The 18681-nt window shown below is 41.0% G+C and overlaps 1 protein-coding gene across 12 annotated transcripts in view; it reads left to right on the plus strand.

The window, feature by feature from the left end:
* The window catches only part of LOC140728939 (teneurin-3), a 2305574-nt gene that overhangs the window by 1322833 nt on the left and 964060 nt on the right, over positions 1-18681 (plus strand). The window lies entirely within an intron of this gene.

Here is an 18681-nt window from a genome sequence, read left to right on the forward strand (position 1 = left end):
TGGGTCCTTCACAACTGAGGTCTTTACAGTGATAACAGAACTGATAACCTATCTTGTCCTTTGAAGAATGCTTGATGTGTAAGGCACTCTTTTTCTCAGTTGTTGCTACTGGTTTAAAGATGGAAAGTTCTCAAAATACAGTTAAGGAGCACTGCGGAACAAAGTTTGAATTTGCCTATTAAAAAGGAGAGCAAATCCCTCTCAGGTTTTAATGTGGAGGAATCCCACCCAGAGGGAGCTGCTAATGAGATTGTACTTTTTGCATTGTTAACATCTGAAATAACTTTGGGATGGCAACTATTATAACACCATACAATCACTCTATAGTAACAGTTGCTTTATGAATACAAAATAAAGTTACCAACATTTGTCTTAACATATGACAATTCAGCAGCAGAAAATTGTAATATGGATGAGCCTATATTACTTGCAATGTGGAGACATTGAGTTTTGAAACTCCACAGACCAGCAGTCAATCTGGTATGGTAGTGACCGCCCCACTAATTTATACCAGCGGTTTGGTAGTTTAATTACTGGGATCATTTTTATGGATACTGGTTGGTGTATGTGTAACAAATCCAATTTTCAACTGAACCTGATGATGGCAGAGATGTCCCCAGTCTCCATCTGCAGTTATTGAGCACATTAGTTATCAGGCATTTATACCTCAAGATTTTGACCTTTCAGCAAGTGCCTCTATTTAATGGAACAATTGAAATGCTACCATTAATAATAAAGCAATTTCCCTTTGTGAAAAGAATATGAATTGTCATAGAGTTTGTGTCATGCAGCAGGTAGATAGTTACAAATGCACTCAGCGTTAAACAACACGAACGAAAGGAGACGATCTCAGCAAGGACGATTCTCCATTATGCATTTCTAAATTATTCACAATCATTGAGTACAAAGTATTAATGAATTGAAGAGCTGCCATGTGGATTCATGTGCATCTGAAGTTAGCTCAGGGAAAATAATGGATGAACGTGAGACCACAGCCCACTTATGGAGATAAAGGTGATTGGTTTGGGATGAGAGTTTTCCCAGTTTAGTGTTAGCATGACCAGAGCCCAATCCGGACAGAGTTTGTTCTGCTCAATTCACGGGTGCTTATGTGTCAGGCTCCCTTAAATACCCTTGACCTCCTTTCTGGTAGATATCTCAACATTCCTTACACCCACTTACAGCAGATGTTTGATCTGAAGGATACTAATCAGGGAACTAATTCATGTTGAATATTCCACTTACAAATTTGTTATTCTCGGTCTTTTAGGCATTAGTTGCACAAAGAAAGATCAAAACTAGATAACTGCCTATGATGAAAATGTTGCCTCAGTCTCAGTGAAGATATTTGGGTAATTCCCTTGTTAATTATGCTTGATGACGACATTGTTCGTCGTGACTGAGATTGATTTGTATGCATACTTTGTGCATAATTATCCTCCATGTACTGCATTTTCTGAGAATGATTATATCGTTTGTGATATGAGAAATTGCTGTAGTTTTATTTTCCTTCACGCTAAAAAGACCCTCTTTACTGAGTAATTTGACTGCTTGTTTCACATTAGACTACATGCAGATAAACAGATGTGCTAAGGTTATGATTATGCTGCTCAGCACCTTAAACCTGCTCCACCAGAAAAGATCATCGCTGATCTGACTGTAGCCTCACTCAATGTTCTGTTTACCAACAAGTTTTCTCATTGCACTCTGTATTTTATCTACCACTGCCTCAACAATATTCAAATATCACTCCCACCAATCTTTGAAGAAGAGAATTCTAAGGACTCTCAGCCTATTCAGAGTTAAAATTTTACCTCCATTTTTAGATTATTTCTCAATAGGGTACATCCTCACAGCCATACTGTTAAGGTGGCTTAATATCTGATATGCTTCAATTAGGTCCCTTTTCCATCTCTCATTCTGAACCATTTTTCCCTTACTTCCTGTGTTCTCCTGTCTCTTTTTCTCTCTCTGGCTGATCCACGTCTGGTTATTCCAATTTTATCCCCTTTCCCATACTCCTCCCTCCAATACCCCATTTCCCCCCCCGTTTCCACCCACCCACTGCCAACACAGTTCCCCCATTAGACTTTCCCCCTCCCCCATGTGGTTCCACCTCTCTCCTAATGATTCCCATGACCTCCTTTCTTCCTTAACAGATTCCAGCACTGTCGTCTTTGTATCCGTGCTTTTGCTATCCAACAGCTGCCTCCGCTTTCTCCCTCCATCCTCTCACTTGGCTCTGTCTACCCTTTTCTTATCTGTTCTACTACCTCTGTCTTCCAACTCCACATCTTACCCTCTCCCACCTCGCCCCATCTTCCATCATCCATCACCCCTGCTCCATCCACTGTCACCTTCTGGCCGCGAACTCACACCTTCCCCTCTCCTCTTAATACTTGCTAGTCCCGTTTACTCTTTCAGTCTGCATGAATGGCTTTGGCCCAAAACTTCAACAATTCCTTTTGCTCCACATATACTGTCCAACATATTCAGTTCCTCTCGCACACAGGGGTTCCCAAACTTTTTTATGCCACGGACCCCTGCCATTAACCGAGGTGTCTGTGAACCCCAGGTCGTGGACCCTGCAGCAAGTCCCAGTACCTGCAGTTTCTTGTTTCCCTCAATTTGATTCAAGTTCAGGTTTAAAGTCATTCAGCCATACACATGTATACAACTAAATGAAACAACATACCGCTGGGACCAAAATGCAAAACACAGTAGAGTATATCACATTCAGCACATCAAATAATATAAATCAGAATCAGAATCAGAATCAGACTTTAATCGCCAAGTACCTATGCACATACAAGGAATTTACTTCCGGCAGATGTTGTCTCTCTGCTCATAACAATAATAATGATAGATATAAATGAAAATATAGATTATACATACAGGTAGTGCAATCCAAGTAATAGTTAGCTGACAGTTAACCGGCAGTTAACTGTTCAGCAAAGTGACCACAGTAGGGAAAAAACTTCTCCAGTGCCTATTAGTCTTAGTCTGGAGGGATCTGAAGCGCCTACCAGACGGAAGCAGATCAAACAGTCCGTGCGCAGGATGGGAAGAGTCCTTTATGATGTTCCCCGCCCTCTTCTTCAACCTGGAAGAGTACAGGTCCACAATAGAGGGCAGGGAGGCTCCAATAATGCGCTCAGCAGTCCTCACTGTGCGCTGTAGTCTGGTTCTATCCTGCTTGGTGGCGGCTCCAAACCACACAATGATGGAGGTGCACAGGACAGACTCAATGACTGCAGTGTAGAATTGACAATAATATCAACAGAATAAAATATGTAGATGAACTATACAGGTTAACAAAGTGTATATGCAACATATAATTAAATATACTACAGTCTAGCACTACTAGTGCTGTCATAGCTAACAGGTACTGGGTGTAGCAGGGTGTTCCAAAGTCTCACAGGTGATGGTCATTGCCTGATGCTTGTTTTTCTGGTTATGCTGCATTTAAGCAAGGATGTCTTTGGTAATGGAAGAGTTGTAAAAGAACTAAAATGGTCACTAGTTGCAGATGTCAAGGTGTAATCTGTGACCAGATTAATGCTTGGCTCAAGATAGTCATAAAAATGACAACAATGCAAGATCAATGGGAAAAGTAGATAATAATGGAGGATAAAAATCAGCAGGCAGTTTCTTCGTGAAAATTGAATTGCTCTTTAGCGCTGAAAGATGTTGACAGTCACCAGCTATTTTTGAGACTACAGAGTGCAGTCAATTGATGTGGATTCACAGTTTTGACTTTGCTTGTGTCCCTGGGTTTGTTGCAGGCTTCATGAACTAATGCTCTCCTGTCTCTGTTGCCAATGTCCTACCAGTAAGGTATTCAACAAACTTGTTTCAGCTGCTACCCTTAGTAAACCATGTGCAGGTTTTTTTTACTCTCGATCCAAATGTCCTCCAAACTGGCAAGCAATCCAGAGGGTTTATCTGTGTATACTGAGTGGCCTCGAATAGTGATGAGATTTCCACTCAGTACCAATGGTAATTGTTATTTATATTCTGTGGCGCCCTCAGAGACATCAAAGCTTGCTTGTGTTACACTTATGTTAAACCACCAACCGACAAGCAAATAGTCAGGGGAATGCAGAAGCACATATTCTGTTAAAGCACACAATGACAGTAGTTGATATCCTGAATACAAGTGGCAGTGCCCCTGTTCAAAGGCATTTGTCTGAATTTAAAATATTACAGGGCACATAAGAAATGTAGCAAAACATTTCTTTATCAGACCTCTGTAACCTCCTGTCTGCACTGGAAATGCACATTGTTCCAATGTTGCTGGTAAATCACAATAGCTGATAACATCAGAATTTTGCGATTTAATTAAGATAAAGTTGCATCTCAAGAATATTAAAATTAAAAGCCAGTACCTAAACAGAACCAAAGTTTACATTGATCACAATAGCACTTATCTTTAATGTCCTTACAGCAACTGCATTTTCTTTAAAACAAGGGTTTTAAAAATTTGCAATGAGTATAATTGAAGCCTGACTGCTGTTGTCAGTAGTTTATGCTTCCCAGATTCCTTCTGGTAAATGGCTTAGGCAACATTAATCAGGAGTATTAGTCTTCAAAATTTGCTTAACAAATTAGATGGACACTATTTTGTAGAAGATGTGTCTGCTCGGAAGTGTGCTGTTGGTAAATCTCATCAGGTAAGTATTTGGTGACATTAAATGCAGATGCTTCAGGAAAAAAGCTCACACCAATGCAGCACAGAAAAGCACGAGCAAGATGCTTTTAGTGTAGTAGAGTGGATGTTTAGTAGGGCAGCACCAATGCTTCTAGCTGAACTTATACCCTTGTTGAAGATATTTGTCAGATTGACACAGCAGGCAACGGAGGCTTAGAGATTTCATGTGGAAGAACAATTCTGAAGAACTGTCTATCACGGATGCTTTTAATACCGACAGCCATGCCTCTGTGAAATGCATTACCACCTGAGTGCCTTATGACTAATGATCGTCTGAAAGAAGAACATGTCTTCTGTACCACAGTGCACAGCTGTCTAACTCCTTCTGTACCTGCTGAAGTAGAATCTCCCTTTAGAGTTGTTTCACACTCTCTATTTGTAAGTGTTGGTAGATATTGTTAAATATTAGGTCAACAACCAAATTTATCATGTTAGCTTGATAGTTTGTGGACAGTTGCTCTTCAGTTTGCTTTCTGCATTAGGATCTTCCTCGTGGAAATACTTCATAGGAACTCAGATACACACTTTACCTGAAAACGCTGTAATGTTGAAGTGTTGTAAAAGACATGGGGACTCATATATCAAAAGCATGGATCCCTCTTTTGGCAAAGGGTCACAAAGTCATACAGCATGGGAACAGGCCATTTAGCAATCGTCTATGTCAACCAGTCTGTGGTAATCCCATCTTCAAGCGTTTGGCCTCTTGTTTTCTCTGCCAACATGATTCAAGGTTTCATCTAGGCACTTCTTAAATGACGTCAGCAGCTCTGCCTGTGTCACGCTCTCAGGTGGTTTGGTGGAAATACTCCCAAGGGCAGAGGTGTGGACGCTCCCGCTGTGCCCCATTCCTTGCTTATTGAAAACCTGTTGTTCACATGGCTGAGACTTTTAACAAGCCCAGCAACCACTGGATGCTATGCATGCATATTTTTGCCAATAATCCAAATACTCCCATCCAGTCACCATATGGGAGCAGAAGTAGACCACTCAGCCCATCAAATCCGCTGCATTATTCAATCATGGTTGATTTTTTTCAAACCCATTGTCTCACTTCTCCCCTTATCCTTGAACCAGCTCCCCCCGCCCCAACTAACCTTACCAATCAAGAACGTATCAATCTCTGCCTTGAATATATCCAATAACTTGGTCTCCACAGCAAATACGTCTGAGAAAAATAATGTAAATATAATTTAAATTAGGTAACCACAGTTATAAATATTTTAAAACCCACATCATCATCATGATCATTATGTACCATGTCATACAATTGGATAAAAATAATTTTAATAAGGGGAATATGCTTTTCATTTCCTTTCTTTCCGGGAACCTTGGCGGAGCAGACTCAATGGGCCGAATGACCTACTTCCTCTCCTATATTTTATGGTCTTATAGTCTAAATCCCTGTGAGATCAACGGGGTTGTGGATCCAGCAACACATCCATCCTGGGAGGATAAAAAAGGCAGTTTCCCAAAGCTGAGCAGTCTCAGCCAAAACGGTGGCCATTTCTGGACTCCAGCAACAGAGCATCTTGACAGACACATCGCCATCTGCCATTTGATAATTTGTGTTTGGCAGCCTGAACGCAGAATGCCAGGACACAGATCCATAGGTTCAGATTGCCTTGTATAACCCCAGAAATGATCTTGTATATTTGTGTTGAGAAGGGAATCCTGTTACTGCTTCATGCACTGTGTTAACTAGAGACTTCCCAAGATGGCATCAGAGGGAGGCAACTCTTTGCAGACGGCTCTCAGCAGATATATTCATTTCATATATTTTAATTGGAATTGGATTTGGGTTTGATTTACTCTTGCACATTCACTCAGTAGCCACTTTATCAGATCCCTCCTTTACCTCCTGTACCTAGTGTATTGGCCATTGAGTTTATATTTGTGATCTTCTGCAGCTGTAGCCCATCTGCTTCAAGGTTTGACATGGTATGCATTCAGAGATGCTCTTCTGCACAACACTGTGGTAACACATAGTTATTTGAGTTAACTGTTGCCTTCTTGCCAGCTTGAACCAGTCTGGCCATTCTCCTCTGACCTCTGTCATTAACAAGGCATTTTCTTGCCCACAGAACTTCCACTCACTGGATTTTTTTTGTTCATCACACTATTCTCTGTAAATTCTAGAGACAGTTGTGTGTGAAAATACCAGGAGATCATTAGTTTCTAAGAGGTTCACTTTTCTAAGAAAGCCACTTAGATCACATTTCTTCCCCATTCTGATGTTTGGTCTAAACAATAACTGAACCTCTTGACAAACTTTTATGCATTAAATTGCTGCCATTTGATTGGCTGATCAGATAGATGTATTATTGAGCAGGGGTACCAAATAAGCTTGCAACTGAGTGTATACTGAGATACCTTGAAGTGCATTGAAGATAACACAATAACAACACAGAGTCAAGTGTAATAGCCACAGAAAAGGTGTAGTGCAAGTAGACAACAAGGTGCAAGTCCATAAGCGGTAGATTGAGAGGTGAAGAGTCCAACTGATCGTAATAGGGACTATTTAAAAGTCTTATAACAGAAGGGTAAATGCTGTCCTTGAGCCTGGTGGTATGTTCTTACAAGCTTTTGTAACTTCTGCCCAACGAAAGAGGAGAGAAGAGAGATTGTCTGGGGTGAATGGAGTCTGTGATTATGCTGGCTGATATACTGATGGGGCGAGAAGTATAGGCAGTATCATCAGTAAAGTGCAATCATTCTACTCAATTAAATCTCAGTTTGATAATGTCCTCTTAAAACTGCTACTGTATTCTGAATTCTGTTACTGTGTTTCTATTTGCACTTTCTCGATGTACATATGTATGAAATGGTCTATCTAGATGGCGTGCAAACAAGAGCTCTCACTGTGTCTTGGTATCTGTGACAGTAATAAACCAATTACCAATTATCAAATCAAATGGCTGAAATACGGGTGGAATTCCGGTCAACACAGCCAAGATTTGCCAGTGAGATCCAGTCCCAGATTTCACTGCTCTTGCAGTCTTCAGAAGTGACAGGAGAAACTGCAGATATAATCTGTTAAATATCAACGGCTTTCTCACTTCTGCAGACATCAGCAACAGGAGCCGTGACATATCAGACTTTATCTCCGCTTTGAGACATGGAAAATAACTAAGGGGGGAGTACAACTGAGCCATTGACAATCCACCTCAGAATTATTTACACCAAGACTATGGTGATCCCAGTTGATCTTTTGAGCTTGCTCAGTACAGCAATCTGCAGAAGGCTGGCATGGGTCAATTGTTCACATCTGACAAGTTGCCCTCAGTGGCCACTTTATTAGGTACCTCCTGTAGCCTTTATCCTGTGACCTCTCTCATTCATAAGGTGTTTTCTCCCACAGAATTGCCATTCACTGAATGTTCTTCTTTTGTTTTTTTTTTCACACACCGTTCTCTACAAACTCTTGAGACTATTATGTGTGAAAATCCCAGGAGCTCAGCACCTTCTGAAATATGCAAACCACCCCAACAGGCACCAACAATCATTCCGTGGTCAAAGTCACTTAGATCACATTTCTTCACCATTCTGATGTTTGGTCCGAACATCAACTGAACCTTTTGATCTTGCCTACATGCTTTCATGCATTGAGTTGCTGCCACATGATTGGCTGTTTAGATATTTGCATTAATACGCAGGGGTACAGGTGTACCTAATAGGGTGGCCACTGAGTGTATTTGCTATCTGGATATAATAGAACTCTATGCAAATTCTATTCAAATACCTACATTGCCTGCACATTTCAACCATTCACGTAAATTCTACACAACTCTCATCGTAGAGGTTACAGTGTTTGATTAATTACATGCAGATGAAACATTGCTGTTTTTGCTTAAACTGCTTATAACTGCAAATTTATGATCATCTCTATATCATACTTAAAATCAATAATATTTTTTTCCTTTGAACCAATGTTTATTCAGAATGTATTGGAAATCCATGCATGACTAAATCTTCTCTTTTATCATTAATTGGTTTCTACTGTATTACATTCAAGTTAAAAACACTTAATTGGCTTATGCTCTAAAGAAGAGTGCATAAGAATTGATGAAAAGTGAACCACAAAAGAACATTAACATTTTTGAGGTCCGTACATTTGGAAATTATGTCCTTTCCTCCATCTCACGTTCTCTTTTAATGATAAGGAAACAAAATTTTCACTTCTGCTCTGAATGCAAGTTCAACTTCTAGTCTAATTGTCATTCAACCATACACATGCATACAGCTAAATGAAAGCATTCCTCAGGGACAAATGCAGTACATACAGTCACAGACAGGACAAAGCAGACTGGATAAAACATTCAGTACTATTGTGAATAGATAGAAATAAATATTGCTGTGATTCAAGTTAATTTGTAGAAATGCTGTTCTGAAGAGCTTTTGCAAAATCAAAACTTGTCTTTCAAACCTCTCCAGGCAGTCAGACACAAGACATCGTGACTCAGCCATGCTGAATTCCAGTTCTGACCCAGTGGTGGTCTCTGGATAGGTTAAAAAAAAACCCTGTTTACCAAATCAGAGGTGGAAAACCTGGCAAAATTCTTCTGTGATTTCAAGGGGGACAAAGTGATGCATACATTTCTCACCTCTTTTTATCTATAATAATGTCCACAAATCACTTGAGCACATTTCTGAAATGCCATTGGGGTTCCACCCTCTGCATAAATTTATTTCAAATTTAAGTAGGCGATTGTGTGAAGAAAACAGCCCTGGATCTTTAATCTGGCATTGTATCTATACTTAACACCTAAATTCCTATGCCTCCTTAGTTCAAATAATCTATTCATACGCATGCTCACATGTTTACACCTACACATTAATAATTCAATTCATTGTCCCAATGCCTTAATAAAAACAAGTAAAACTATTTTGTCCAATACTTTATTCAGCATTTGTAAATGTGTGTTAAATGGGTGTGTTGCAGTGGTGAGCAAATACTTCCAAATTTCTCCACCACAATTCTACTCATGCATTAGCAACTAAAGGCTATGTTCAAAATATATTTCAGAGTAAATTTATTATCAAAGTTTGCATATGTCACCATATACTACCTTAGCATTCATTTTCTTTCAGGTATTCACAGTAGAACAAAGAAATAAATACATGAGAGTCAACAAAAAAACTACACACAAAGACTGGCAAATAACCAATAGGCCTTCTTCTTCCCACCCTTCTCCCACCTTCTTTATGGGGCCCCTGTCCCCTTGTCCCCTCCTCCTTCAGTCCTGACGAAGGGTCTCGGCCCGAAACATTGACTGCTCATTTCCACGGATGCTGCCCGACCTGCTGAGTTCCTCCATCTTGTTTGTACGTGTTGATTTAACCAATAGGCCTCACTTGCTTGAAGCTCCAGTACCTATCCTAAGATTACTTCCTAGTAATGGGAGAAAGGAAGTAGTTCTCAGGCCAGGGTCACTATTTCTGTGGGGTTGTCTAGTAGGCTGTGAGCAGACTTGAAGGATTGGATTGAAGTGTCATGGTCAACATGAGTGGAGATGTGGCAATATGATTGAGATCAGCTGGCGGAGCAGGAGGGATTTTGGAGTTGTCCAAATTACATGAAAACAGGTTTATGTTGAGAAGGCCTGTACTGTCAGGTGTCGGTTGAGGTGAGAATCAGGTAAGTGTGTAGCATGCTGTTGAGAACTCTGTTAATGTAGAGAGACTGCATTAACGGTGGCTGGTTAATCAAGGACTTCACACTTGTGCAATAAGTTCACAATTACATTTAAGCTACAACTTTCTTGGAAATTTAAGTATGTAGAAAAGGCAAACATTATGCTACATAATAAAACTTCTGGGACTCTCTTCCCTCAAGTAAGGGTTTCATAAAGGATGATTTGTTTTACTCATCATTCCTTGAGTTGTTGCACAGATTGTGTGTCATCCGTAACTTGAAAGACATAAAAAGGGATGACACAGTAATGTGGCACTTAGCCCAGTCTTTTTACAGCATCGGTGATCACCATTCAGGATTCAATCTACCCTGCTATCTGTAAGAAGTTTGTACATTTTCTTCATCTCTGTGTGGGTTTCCTCCAGGTGCTCCGGTTTCCTCCCACGTTCCCAAAATGTACAGATCAGGGTTAGGTTTAGTGATTTGTGGGCATCAGAAGCATGACAACTCTTGCAGGCTGCCCAGCACAATCTTCGCTGATTTGATTTGACAGAAAACAATACATTTTCACTGTTTGGCGTGTTTCAATGTTTTGGATAGACAGACAGATACTTAATTGATCCCAAAGGAAACAACAGTGTCACTGTAGCATTGCAAGTGCACAGATATACAAATATTAGAAGAGAAGTAAGAAAGGATAGAAAAAATAAGTTACCTCAAACAGTCCTAACAGGAGGGATTCATCACTTCCTCACCTATATGTTGATTCATTATAGAGCGCCTGATGGCCAAGGGTAGGAATGACTTATATTAGCATTCTTTGGAGCAGCGCAGTTGTCTTAGTCTATTACTAAAAGTGCTCCTCTGTTCTCCCAAGGTGGCACGCAGAGGGTGAGCAAAATGGTCTGGAACTGCCAGGATTTTCCATAGGGTCCTTTGTTCTACCATATCCTCCAGTGTGTCTAGTTTGACTCCTGTAACAGAGCCAGCCTTTCTAATCAGTTTACTGAGCCTATTGGCACTACCTAGGTTGATGCCATTGCCCCAGCACACCACCACATAAAAGATTGTACTGGAGACAACAGACTGGCAGAACCTGTGAAGGAGAGGCCTGCATACCCTGAAGGACCTCAGTCTCCTCAGGGTGTATAGGCAACTCAGGCCCTGCTTGTACACAGCCTCTGTGTTGGTGCTCCACTCCAGTCTGTCATCCAGGTGCACCCCCAGATACTCGTAGGGCCTCACCACATCTGTGTCCTCACCATCAATAGTAATTGGGAGCAGCGCATGCTTCGTCTTCCTGAAGTCATCACCATCTACTTTGTCTTACTGATGTTGAGCTGCAGATGATTCCGCTTGCACCATTTGACAGAGTCCTCCACCAGGACCCTGCATTCATCCTCCTGTCCTCTCTTTATACACCCAACTATAGCTGAGTCATCAGAGAATTTCTGCAGATGACATGACTGTATCTGAAGTCCGAGGTACACAGGATAAATGGGAAGGGAGGCAATACAGTTCCCTGTAGGCCCCAGTGCTGCTTATGGCCATGTCTGACACACAGCTCTGAAGCTGCACAAACTGTGGTCTGCCAGAGAGGTAGTCCATTATCCAGGATACAACGGAAGTGCCAACCTGCGTTGAACGAAGCTTTTCCCTCAGCAGTGAGGACTGTATGGTATTGAAGGCACTTGAGACATCAAAAAATATGTTCCTCACAGTACTGCCCTGCTTGTCCAAATGGGTGTAGGCTCTGATCAGTAGGTAGATGATAGCATCTTGTTCAATGTACTTGTGACAAATAAAGCTAATATTTAATCTCTAATCTTGATAATGGACAACAGAATGGTGCAGCTATGAAAACTGCTGCATCACAGTGTCAGAGTCTCAGGGTCTGTCATGATTTTGCTGTCTTCATGTCAGAATTAGAATCAGAATCAGGTTTAATATCAATTGGCATATAAAGTATGTTCAGAAGTATACTATTTCAAAAGTTAAATAAGTAGTGCAAAAAGAGAAACAAAAAGTAGTGAGGTAATGTTCACAGGTTCATTGTCCATTCAGAAATCTGATGGCAGAGGAGAAGAACCTATTCATGAATTGTTGAGTGTGTGCCTTCAGGCTTCTGTACCACCTCCTTGAAGGTAGCAATGAGAACAGGGCATGTCCTGGGTGATAGGGTCCTAAATGATGGATCACAACCAAGCGGAAATCTGCCAATGCTGGAAATCAAAGTAATACACACAAAATGCTAGGCCAGGCAGTATCTTGGAAAAAGTAAGCAGTTGATGTTTTGGGCTGAGGGAAAAGGAGATGAGAAGTCAGAGTAAGAAAGTGAGGGGAAGGGAGGAAGAAGTACAAGATAGTAGGTGATATGTGAAACCAGGAAAAGGGGAGGGTTGAAGAAAACAGTTGCGAAGTCGACTGGTGAAAAAAATAAAGGGCTGGAGAAAGGGGAATCTGATAGTAGAGGACAGAAGGCCATGGAAGAAAGGGGAGGGGAGGAGCACCAGAGGCAGGTCAGGAGATAAGGTGAGAGAGGGAAATGGTGAAGGAGAGGGAGGGAATTACTGGAAGTTCGAGAACTCGAGGCATCGTTTTTCTGAGGCATTACTCCAGTAACCACATGGCTTTCATCCAGGTACTACTGTTTTCCTATCCATCCCAAATTATGCAAATCGATCACTCAATAGCCACTGTGAATTGCCCCTAGATTTCAGATGAGTGGCAGAATCTGTGGGGAGAGGGATGTTTTGGGGGAAATCAAGCGGAATATGGGCTGAATAAAATAAAAATGTGACTGGTGTAGGAATAGTGCAAATGGATGACTGATGGTCCGTCCAATCTCAATGTCCTGTTTTCTTTATGCACCTTTCCATGAATCTACATAAGACAATAAAACAAGTAAGCAGAATTACACCATTTGGTTCATTGAGTCTGTTCTGCCATTCCATTATAGCTGATTTATTATCCCTCTTACCTCCATTCTCCTGCTGTTTCCTGTAACCTTTTACGCCCTTAAAATCAAGATCCTGTCAACCTCTGTTTTCAATACACCCAATGACTTGGTCTTTGCAACCATGTATGGCAATGAATTCCACGGATTCACTGTCTACTTCTGGCTCTAAATTTATATATTTTGTTTTATCTAGAACAGCCATAATGATCTATTCAAATCTCTAGAATGCCGTCATATTTGAGGCCTGTTATTCCTTACTTGATGTATCTGTATTCAGTATGGTTACTGAGGTAATGCAATGGAGTGAAAGCCTTTAGAAGAGTTAAGTATCAAAATCCCTTTTACAGAGAGCAGTGCAGGACACTAGTAGACACTTCATAGATACCATCTACATATTTGTCCACTTATCATCTAACCTGCTGCCATAGGAATTATTTAATCTCTCTCTTGACCTGTCAAAGCATTGGACCCTCACCACCAGCCAATTCCTATACATAATACTCATTTTCAAACCTACTGCTTTTATGTTTACAATGAGAAAAAAAGGAGCATCTGTCATAAAATATGCTTATACCTACCTTTTAATGATTCTGTTCAAATCTGAGAAGAACAACCTTAAAACAGTTGGGTCTTGATACATAATATAGTTGCAAATCAGCACAGATACACATGATGGAATCAGAATTAGAATCAGGTTTATTATCACCGGCATATGTCATGAGATCTCTTAACGTAGCGGCAGCAGGACAATGCAATATATGATAATATAGAAAGAAACAAAAGTAAATCAATTATGGTAAATATATATATGTGTGTGTATGTGTAAGTTAAATAGGTTAAAAATAGTGCATTACAAAAATGATACATGAAAAACAAGTTAGGTTGTGTTCAGGGTTCAATGTCCATTTAGAAATCAGATGGTAGAGAGGAAGAAGCTGTTCCTGAATCACTGAGTGTGTGCCTTCAGGCTTCTGTACCTCCTTCCCATTGAGAACATAGCCTGTCCTGGGTGATGGAAGGTCCTCAGTAATGGACGCCGCCTTTCTGAGGCATCGCTCCTTGAAGTATGAAGGCTAGTACCCAAGATGGAGTTGACACAGTAGACACCGCCCCATACCAGATGGTGATGCAACCTGTCAGAATGCTCTCCACAGTACATCTATAGAAGTTTTGGGTGTTTTAGGTGACAAACCAAATCTCTTCAAACTCCTGATGAAATATAGCCACTGTCTTGCCTTCTTTCTAGCATCGATATATTGAGACTAGGTAAGACCCTCAGTGATCTTGTGACCCAGGAACTTGAAATTACTCATTTTCTCCACATCTGATTCCTCTATGAGGATTGGTTTATGTTCCCTCATCTTACCCTTCCTGAATTCCAGAATCTGCTCTTTCATCTTACTGACGTTGAGTGCAAGTTTGTTCCTATGATACCACTGAACTACCTGGTACATCTCGCTCCTGTACGCCCTCTCATCTCCATCTGAGAGTCTACCAACAATGGTTGTATTATCAGCAAATTTATAGATGGTATTTGAGCTATGCCTAGCCACACAGTCATGGGTATAGAGAGAGTAGGGCAGTGGGCTTATCACACACCCCTGAGGTGCACCAGTAGTGATTGTCAGTGTGGAGGAGATATTATCACCCATCCGCACAGATTATGGTCGTCCTGTTATGAAGTTGAGGATCCCATTACAGAGGGAGATACAAAGACTCAGGTTCTGTAGCTTATCAATCAGGATTGTGGGAATGATGGAGTTAAACGCTGATCTATAGTCAACAAACAGAATCCTGACATAGGTGTTTGTATTGACCAGGTGATCTAAGGCCGTGTGAAGAACCATTGAGATTGCATCTGCTGTTGACCTATTGTGGTGATAGGCAGACTGCAGACGGTCAAGGCCTTGCTGAGGCAGGAGTTCATTCTTGCCATGACCAACCTCTCAATCCATTTCATCACCATAGATGTGTGTGCTACTGGGTGATATTCATTAATATTATCCAGTAGCACACACCCTTCTCATGCACTGGTATAATTGTTGCTTTTTTTGAAGCAGGTGGGAACTTCTGCCCATAGCTGTGAGAGGTTGAAAATGCCTTTGAATACTCCCGCCAATTGGTTGCCACAAATTTTCTTACCAGGTACTTCATCGAGGCCTCCACCTTGTAAGTGTTCACCCTACTGAAAGACAGCCTGACATTGGCCTCCCAAGACAGAGATCACAGAGTCTTCAGGTGCAGCATGGATCCTCACAGCTGTAGCTATAGTATCCCTTTCAAAGAGGGCATAGAAGGCATTGGGTTCATCTGCTAGTGAAGCATCACTGCCATAATGCTATTGGGTTTCGCTTTGCAAGAAGTAATGTCCTGTAAACCCTGTCAGAGATGGCATGCATCTTATGTCACCTCCATCCTCATTTGGATTATTCTCTTTGCTCTTGAAATAGCCCTGCACAAGTCACACCTGCTTTTTTTGCACCGTCCTGGGTCACCAGACTTAAATGCCACAGATCTAGTCCTCAGTAGATGACAAGCCTCCTGGTTCATCCATAGATTTTAGTTCGGGAATGCACAGCAAGTTTCCATGGGCAGACACTCGTCCACACAGGTTTTGATGAACTCAGTAAAAACTGCAGCATACTCATCCAGGTTCGAAGATGAATCCCTGAATATGGTCCAGTCCACCCATTCAGAGCAGTCCTGTAAGCACTCCTGTGCTTCCCTTGTCCATACTTTCTTGGTCCTCACTACTGGTACTGCAGTCTTCAGTCTCTGCCTATACTCAGGGAGTAGAAGTACAGCCAGCTGATCAGACTTCCCGAGGTGAGGGCGTGGAATAGCACGGTAGGCATTCTTGATGGTGGTGTAGCAATGGTCCAGTGTTCTGCTTCTTCTGGTACTGCAAGTCAGCTGTTGATGGTAATTATTTAGTGACTTTTTCAAGCTGGCCTGGTTAAAATCCCCTAAAACAATGGTGAAGGCATCAGGGTGTGCTGTTTTGTGCATGTTGATCACATCGCTCTAATCATCTAAAGCTTATCTGATATTGGCATGAGGTGGAATGTACACTGCTACCAAGATGATCACAGAAATCTCCCGCAGCAGGTGAATGGACGGCACTTAATTGCGAGATATTCCAGGTCTGGTGAGTAGAGTTGGGACATCACTGATTCATCTGTGCACCAAGAGGGGTTGATCATGAGGCATACACCTCCACCTCTGCTTTTGAGAGACTCAACAGTCCTATCCTGATGGTGCATAGTGAACCCGTCAATCTGAATCACTGTATTTGGTACAGAGGCTCTTAGCCAGGATTCCATGAAACAAAGGATGCAAACAGTCCTAATGTCCTTTTGTTACAGCCCCCTTGCTCTGAGATCTTCAATTTTATTTACTAGAGACTATAGGTTTGCCAGCGAGATGGTTAGGTTTTGGAACTGAAAAGCCCGTTTTCTTTAATGCACCTATATCCCTTTTCAGCAGTCACGTTTCCTTCGAGGAGTCCGACAAGAAGTACGGCCACAATTGCCATTGTTTCCATTGGTTTTCAGTAGTGATAAATTGTTCAATTGCCTTAAAACATCTTTGTTAACTGTACAGACCTTGGAAGCTGTTGTGATTCTCAGCTGTATCAGTCTGAAACAGGAATATTGAATCGTATCCATCGAGCTGTTCTGCAACGAGATTGCCTTTAAGGTGCTCGGAAGTGATGGAATGCCCTGTCCTGAAGAAGGGTCTTGGCCTGAAAACTGTATATTCATTTCCATAGATATTGCCTGACCTGCTAAATTCCTCCAGCATTTTGTGTGTATTGCTGTGGAATCCCTAGCATTAATTTAGATAATGATCTAATTTATTGGGATCAGAATACTACCTTTAACAACTCAACCTGTAGAGGAACTAGGCCCTATTGCTTTTGACTGTGCTACTGTAACAAAACCAGTCTATGTCACTTTCAAAATAGTTTCAACAGGGTAAGTCATAGCATTTTATGATATTGGAGTTGAGTTTATTTTTCCTCCAGAGTCAGAAAGCACTGAAGAAATATTCCTGTTTGCAAAATCTTCCAAATCTATTAGCTGTGTCTTAAATGAAAAATGCTGAAAGTTTTGTGGCCGCCTTGCTTTCAGTCTCAAATTAATAACCCATTTTACTGAGGCTTTTTGACTGTCTTCCTGAAGGAAGCCTTTTAGTAATCAACAGAAATTGCATCCAATTTTAAAAACATCGAGGTATCCAGGTTACAGGTAACCAGCAGTCTGCCCTTCAGTAGTCGCACCTGCAAACAGATTGCCAATTCATTGTGTGCATTTATAAAATGAGTCCAAGCCTACTCTGCAGAGAAATTTCAATTACCACATAACTACATGAAATCTGCTTCACTCTGATTGAAATGATTCTATCTGGAGATACCCAGCTGCTGCCAAGTGATACATAATTATATCAAAGTAAGTAAGCATAGCTGGATTAAATTACAATGCAGAACCTTAAAGGGAGTGCCACAAATGAAACACTAGAAGCTTCCATTATAAATGAATGACGTCCGTCTTAAAATGTCTCCAAAGCTGAACCCTGCTTTCTATTTTGGGAGTAGTACACACAAAATGCTGGAGGACCACAGCAGGTCAGGCAAAATCGATGCAGAGGAGTATGGTTTGAGCTGAGACCCTTCATCAGGACTAGAAGGGACGTGGGAAGAAGTCTGAATATGAAGGTAGGGAGAGGAGAAAGTCTTTCTTTGCTTTTTCAGTTTTCAGCATTTATTTTCACCTGTAATCACTGCAATCTGACCATCTATGCTCAACATGGAACCTTACAGGAAAAAAAACTCCATGAATACTCAAGGAATAGAATAGATGGAGTGGAAAAAATTAAACTTTGTGTAGGTTTAACAGGATTAGTGTAAATCAGTATGAAATGAAAGTCAGAGAACGGAACTGAACACTTATTTAATGTTAAACTCAGTTTGCATACGAATATTTAACCAATGCTATAGTTAATAGTTACTTAATTCAGTTGAAGTATGTGTACAGATAAAGACTACTTGAGATTTATGTTGAAACCAAAAGTAAAATGACAAAACTGAACTCCAGGTTGTTGGAGGAGAATTAGGCCTTAAGCCCCTCAAGCCTGATCTACCACCAATAAGATCATGGTTGTTTAACTCAGTATTTCGTAATTTTATATTTTCATATTTTTATATTTTAATTTCAGTTCCATTTTCTTGCTTGCCTCGCATACCCCTTTGATCCTGAGCCCATCAGGTAAATGACAGCTCCCTGCAACTCAATCCCACCAGTTACATACCTCCCATCTCTTCATTTCTATGTAGCCCTGTAGTTGATACTTACACTCCAGCCCGTCAACTTCCATTTC

Source organism: Hemitrygon akajei, chromosome 6 (assembly GCF_048418815.1).
Source record: "Hemitrygon akajei chromosome 6, sHemAka1.3, whole genome shotgun sequence".
NCBI classification, from domain to species: Eukaryota; Metazoa; Chordata; class Chondrichthyes; order Myliobatiformes; family Dasyatidae; genus Hemitrygon; species Hemitrygon akajei.